Source organism: Geospiza fortis, unplaced genomic scaffold, assembly GCF_000277835.1.
Source record: "Geospiza fortis unplaced genomic scaffold, GeoFor_1.0 scaffold181, whole genome shotgun sequence".
Lineage (NCBI taxonomy): Eukaryota > Metazoa > Chordata > Aves > Passeriformes > Thraupidae > Geospiza > Geospiza fortis.
This window is the reverse complement of record NW_005054412.1, coordinates 1,252,124-1,259,510: the sequence shown is the minus strand read 5'-3', so window position 1 is coordinate 1,259,510 and position 7,387 is coordinate 1,252,124.

The following is a 7,387-nucleotide window of genomic DNA, read 5'->3' as shown; positions in this document are numbered from 1 at the left end:
GACAGAAAAATTAAAGAAGAGCCCACTAAGCTAAGCAGGAAGCTTATGGTGACGAAACGCCCTAGGTCTACAGGTGCTGAAAAAAATACATGACTTGATCCTGTCTGGACTAAATCCCCACAGAAAGCAATGGAAAAATAATGAGCAGTCTGAGCAGCAGACTCTGTATGTCTTGAATTCTCTGGAGGCATGCACAGTGATGGAGATGAGACTGAAGATAAATATGGGAGAGCACTGTAGCTGGACCAGACAGCTCCAGCTCAGCATCCTGCCTCTGACAGCAGCCACAGAAGGTACACAGGGCAGATAAGTGGGGCAAATATAGAGTGGTAATTTCCCTGAACATTCTCCCAAACTTCAACAATGCTGTTTTAGGGGCTCTCTGTGCCAGATATAGCTTCCACAAAGCCAGTAAACACTGCAGCTTTTTCTTATGTGAGTTTATGTGGCCCTAAACTTCTGTAAACTTTTAACCTCCCCAATATCCTGTGTCAAGGACTTCTATGACCTGTGTGAAGAACCAGAGTCTTCTTGTTTTGAACCTTTGAAAGTGCTCCCTTGGGTTTGCGCCTCTTACCATGTGTAGTTCCCAGAAGCAACATAAGCAGTCTGCTTGCAGCGCTGAAGGTTTTCCAGGAAACCATCAGCAGGCTGGCCAGTGAGCACTCCTGGCTGCTAGGACCAGCAAGTCATTTGAGACTCATGTTCCTTTACATGGGTAAGTGATAAAGGCCAAAGAAAGTGTGTCAGCACTATACCCCTGCTCATTCATACCTGCCAAGGCTGAGCATTTTCCTTGGCATCATTTTTGCCCATTCTAATATTTCCTAAGCCAATGCCAAAGCACACTCTGGAGGACAGCATGTGCTGTTTCTAACAGGCAGCATAGAAAGACTGCACCATGTCCAACTTCCTTCCTGCTACTCCGTCCTCCAGTGCTGCCCTGGCAGGCCCTCCATGCCCCAAAACAAGCCACATGCACTTATGTCATACACCAGGATATCCATATGTTCACCTCATACTATGAAAACTTTACTCTGGTGGGATGCAACCCAACCCACAGTTCAGCATGTCCCATGGATGGGAACAAACATTTTGGTGTCTTCCTCTATAACCTTTGGTAACAGCTCATCTAATTTACTGAGAGTCGACATTCTCTGCTTTCATTTACTACTACAGGTTTTTGTTGTGATTAGCAAGAAAAGGCCACTCGCACAAGTAGAACTGCACAAGTTTATGTAGCTTTCCAGACATGATCTGCAGGCAGCACGTCTAGAACGCTCGAGTACAACCCATTGGCCAGGTCCTAAAAGATGCAGTGGCAGCCAAAGAGATAAGATACACTGTGATCTTGCTCTTTACCGCTTTCCTATCAAGCTTCTTAACTTAAAGGTACTAAGAATTTATCACAGTTTGACCTCTGATACAGATGTCTAATTAGCCATCACACAAGGATATTATGGACTAATAAAAGAAATGACACCTAAGTGTAGAGGATATATTACAAAAAGAAAAACAAACAGGTTCCAGAAAGGAAAAATTTGTAGGAGGCAGAAAAAGTGACAGTGCGTGCTTTAAATGCTACTCATAACCACTGTATCCCTATAAACAAGTTACTCAGAAAACTGTTTATGAACTGGGAGGTGTCTCATTAGATAATTTAAAAAATATATGAATTGTTAGCCTATGCACTTTATTTCTCCATTATGAACAGTGCTGTCACATATGTGCAGCTAGAAAATAATCCATAAATTTTAACTAGTGCATCTCCAAAGGATGGACTTTATGGTTCTTCAAGACCTGCATATGTTGCTGGTTTAAGCTGGTTCCTCCAGATGAGAGACATCTGAGGCAAAACAAAATAAGAGAACAGCTTTGTCACGAATACAGCAAATCATTCATATAAACTCAATTCTACTGGCACTAAAGCTTGAAAAGAGGCTCTTCACACAGTTGTGTCAGAGTGACACACAGTGAATTCTTTTCACTGTAAGGAAGTGTAAATTAAGACTGATACCTGAAGAAGTGGAAGTACAAAATAGATGAAGAGAATGAAAGCAAAATATTTATTCTACTGTGTCTTGTTTTCCTTAAATTCAACAGCATAATAGACTGTTCCTCCAGGTGTGCTTAGCATTTAGAGCTGGGTTCTGCATTGCCAACTTTAAAAAAACCCACTAATTTTAAAGTGTTCTTGTGTAAGAAGTATAAGAACCAGAGGAATGATCAGAAGACCTAATGATGCTGTCCTTGTTTTTGTTTGATAAAGAGAGAAGCAGCAGTTTTGTCACTATGGTGTTGTATTGCTGAAGAACAGAAAGTCAATCACTTAATCTCCGCTGGCAAAACCTGCCAGCACCAGGAGCTCTGGGACTGGGGTTCATTCCCATTCACATCAATAGCAATACAGCTCTATGAAGATCTATCAATACTAATAGCTTTTCATAGTGGGTATGCTCTGTGGTAATTTTCCAAGACCTCAGCTAGGTAATAGTGTTATGTGCACAAGGCTCTTGTTACCAAAGGAGGATACATTTGTGGTAAATGTCTTTCAAACTACATTTCTACTCCAGATTTCCATTGCCATTGTGTATTGGACATTTTAATGTATAAAACCAGGAAGTGTAGTGTGATGTAGCTTGTTTTGTTGTTATAGATGTGTTTATAACAGAAACACATTTACTGACAGGATGTGAGAATACACTGCTTTTAAGATTCCACCTACTGACACATGAACAGGGCTGGCCTCAGAATTAGCTAGTAAATCTGAGTAAACCTAATGACTGACTGACATCAAAACAAAACTTGAAAGATTAGCAAAATTTATGGGAATTGACACTGAACATAGGATGAAAGCTCCTCTGAAAACAGTGTCTCTAGAGAAAACTAGGAAATTGAAAAGCTTTGGTATGTCCATTGATTCAACAAAAATGTAATTACCCTACAAGGGAGAAGACAAATTAGGAGACATGAGCAAGACTGCTGTGGCCTGAATAAAAAAGATTCTACAAGTATAAGTTGTTGATTTTATAGGAGATGAAATTATGATGGCCAAGATATGAAATATTACTGTGTTCATAAAACATAGAATGTATTATAGAACCTTTGAGGTTCAGTAAAAGTATGAAAACCATGATTAGGACAAACAATGTGGTCTGCCAGTGGCACAGGATAGACACAAGTGTGGGTAACATTGTTTTCTAGTAACTTACTTTATAGAAATTCAACAGAAATCTGATTTTTAGGTGCACATTTATTGTCATCTTCGGAAATACACCAAGATGTGGTCAGACCTGTCTGAAATTAATTTATTAGCATTCTATGAATTCAAAGGAGCTGAGACATCTATTATAAAGAGAAAAACTTACATAAAAAAAAGTTATCAAAAGTTAGAAATCTAGAAAACACTTATTATCCTCACCACATTAGTTAGGATATAACAGGCAAAGGTATCTAGGACGCAACTTCTTTCCTCTACACTCATCTAATTTTTTTCAAATGTGCATTATTTGTCACTAATTTTTTCATTGTAAAAGTAACTCAGGTCAATAAAAAAATTCAAGGTGAAGTCCTGATGAGAATAGAAGCAAAACACCTACATTTAAAAACAATCACATAATCCTTAGCCCACTGTCAGTGACATTTACCCTTATCTAGGAAAAGACAAAAAAACATCCTTTGTCAACATCTCCACAAAACTGATTTCTAATTACAGGACTAGCGACACATTTCTTTAAATATCTTACAGCATGGCATTCTTTAAAGATCTTATGGACTAGTTTCCATAAGGTACTTTTGTGTCCTATGTAGAAATCACCCTGAAAAAAATGCCAAATATTTCTTAACTTATTGAGTCATGTTCAGAGCACTTTCAGGAGACTTAAATACAAATCTGCAATCCTTAGTGGACAAGAGCTTCCTTTTTGTTCCAGTTCTGTTATTGAAAAATGCAAGCTGGTGGAAACTGAAGAACATAAGTGTGTATTTTAGTCAATGACCTTATAAATCTCTGGGGTAAAGACCCAAAATACATATGAAAATAGTCAATGGTTTTTAACAACACCCTCAGTAGAAAAATGGGTATGTATTCAACAGAGCTGAAGTTCATCTGAAGAATGGATCTGTAACTCCACATGTCCCCAGACGCATGTTTGAATTTATTTTCAGGCTATTTAAACAATGTCAACAGCCTCCTTATGTTTTTCTATTATGATTAACTATGCTGTAAGTCTTGCTTTAAACATGTAACTGGGCAATTCTTACTCCTGGGAAAAAAAAAAAAGTGTCTTAGGTTTGCACAGCTATGCACAATTGAGGCCACAGAGGACATAAGAGCATCAAGACATACCTCGCTTTTTTTTTTTCTTGGCTACTCCAGGTACATTAGAGACTTGGGAAGCTGAGGAGGGTCTGGTTCTTAGCAGCAGGATTTGGAACATGAAAAAGTACCGATTACATTGGAACAAGCACCCTGGGTGGGGGTTTTTTAACACACCTAATTATTTTCACCTTTCCACATCTTTATGAAAGGGCTTTTTTTAATCTTTTGCAGATGGAGAAATGTACAAAAGACTTTACAGTAATGACTGATGCACAGGATGTATCCTCTAATTAACTCCATAGCCTTTTCCAGAATACAGTTTTAATGGTTGTAAAGAAGTATCTTCACCTTTTTAGCCTCATCCCAGCATGGAAAACTTCTATAACATTTTTATTACTTTAATTTTCCAGTTTAAATAAAGGATTGTAAGATAAACTATCAGAGTCCTGAAGAAAATGGATTTCTTGGTTTTACTTCTCTTATGATGAAGCAGCTTCTTTGGTGCTGCCAATCTACATGAGATAGGCTTGTTTTAGATTTTTATTTGGCTACCACCATTAGTTGTTTTTCCCACTGTCAAGTTCAATCTGCATGTCATGCAGCATGTCACCAGTAGAACAGATGTCACTTTATTATGGTCTCTTTTTTAATTAGTGATCCAGTCTTCCTTGACATACTACAATTTACTTGCAGCAATATAGGTGCTCTGATGGGGACATAACCTAGAGTGACAGCCAACAGAGTGGCAGTGATCTATTGAAATATTTGAAACTGAAAAGAAAAATCTATCTCAGTCAGATAAGCAGCCTGAAGGATCAAAGGATGCCAAAAAAGTCTTCTGTTTGAAAAATACAAGTAATTTTACAGCAAAATGGTACTAGGACCTTTTAATGGCTTACTTAGATTGCTAGCACCAATCATGCTGTAAATTTATTTAGGAGGTCAGTGTAACAGCTCTCTAATTTATTCTAATGCTTCAATAATTGGTTTAAAGATGATAAAAAATATATACATACATACATACATATATATATATATATATTCATGCACACATATATATGTATATATATTTAGACACAGGACACAGGTCTTACAGTTTTGCTTCAATTTGGGTATAAGATGGAGCTTCTCTTACAGTACCTGACATTGTGTCACTTTTTGATAACGTGGCTGCTGGTAGTAAGAGGCTCAAAATGCCATTTGTAGTTAAAATCTCTATTTTCAGATATATTGTCTAGTTTACTCATGCAGAGAAGTCATTTTACCTTTTGACCTTTCTGCTGGACTGAACAAAATGAGTGAAGACATATTCTAAAAGTCTTTGTGTTTGAGTGAATTGTGACTGCAGCTGAAATTGTCAGAGTCTCCTGTATTATTCACATTAATTTATTTGTAATACAGTTGGCCAAACCATTCCATTTTAGATAGTTATTTCATTTTGTTTAGATTTATAGTGAAGTTAAAAAATTAATGAAGCAGAAAATGAAAGCATTGTTGAGCATTTTAATCAGATATGAAGTACTACAACTGCAATAATAAGATTTTTACTTAACACATTAATTTCATTCATTTGCCTAATTACTTTCTATAACACAAAATAACTGAAAGTTTGGGTACAAGCTCATGCTTAAATGCATTGCTGAGGTAGAGCACAATTGCCTAGATTTTCTTTGCAGGATAGGAAGAAATCTTACGGAATTTTAATAATAAATAGAGCTAATGATAAAAAGAGCCTAGAGCTTTTCAGACATGCTATATCTTCACTCCTTGATCTCATCAGGAGCTGAAAGAATCTAGAAGACTGGATTCCATCCTATCTGCTTATGTCTGACCTCATGCAAAAAGGATTTGTTTCCACTGGTACTTTAAAAACATGGAATACTTGTCAGAGCACTTGCTGGAAGCTGGTATGAGTTAGCAAAAGCTCTCTGGGGACTGGAAAGGCTGTGTAGGTTATAAGGAGTTACCAAGAAGTTGCAATTGAGTGATATTGATAGACACAAGAAGAGCAGTACATAATTCAGAAATTATTAAAAAGTCAGGCAAATGAGCTAAGGATCTGGAAAAACAACAAAAAAAGGCAAGTAATAAATACAGCTAATCAAAGAGAATACCAAATAAATTACTGGTCAAATTCAAAGATTACTTTAAAGACCAGCAGGTATGGAGCAGAGAGAACAGCCACACAGTGTAGACCCCAAAATGTAAATGTAGCAAAGGGCTGACGAAGAAGACATCCTGTGGTGCTGGGTAGAAGATAAGAGCTGGGTAGGATATTGCTGCTGCAGCTTTCACAGACTCAGTCATGCACCAGGGCAACGCAGACAAAGAAGTCTCGGGACTTCTGCTGGTCAGAGTGACACCAAGATGTGTCTGAAAGTCTCTTTTCCCAGCCCAGCACTCAAAGAAGGAATCAGAACTCTTCTATTCTCGGTCTCAAGGTTGTTTATTGTATCTTATCTATAAAATTCTTTCTCTGGCCTGCTGAGGTCCGCTCAGCCAGACAGTCCAGGCACTCTGCTCCCAGGGCGGTTTTATCTTTTATACTAAAAATTACGTGTACATTATTTACCATAACTTTCCAATAGTTATCACCTAAGTTAGACAGTGAGTTTCTACTCTAAACCAATCCAAAAGTGCCAACATCACAGCAGAAGATGGAGGCCAAGAAGAAGAAGAAGGAGAAAGACTGGACACACCCAGACTCCTCCATCTTGCCTCCTGAACCTCCATTCTAAAAACCCCCAAAAATCTATTTTTCACCCTGTGACAAACTATGATTCTACTTAGACTTTCATGGCTTGCAGATCTCATAAAAGGTTGGTCATTTTTTCCATGTGTCAGAATCAAAGTCACAGGCATCTTGGACTCTGTGCCAAGGTCTCTGAGCCCCCTGGCAGGGGTTTGGGCAATCCAGGACAGCCAGAGGGATGTCCTGAATTACAACAAAGAAGTATCAAGAGAATCACAGATTCAACTAGATTGGAAAAGACCTCTGAAACCATAGAGTCCAACCTATGACCCAAGACGCCCCTGGCCATGAGACCACGGCACTGAGTGCTACAC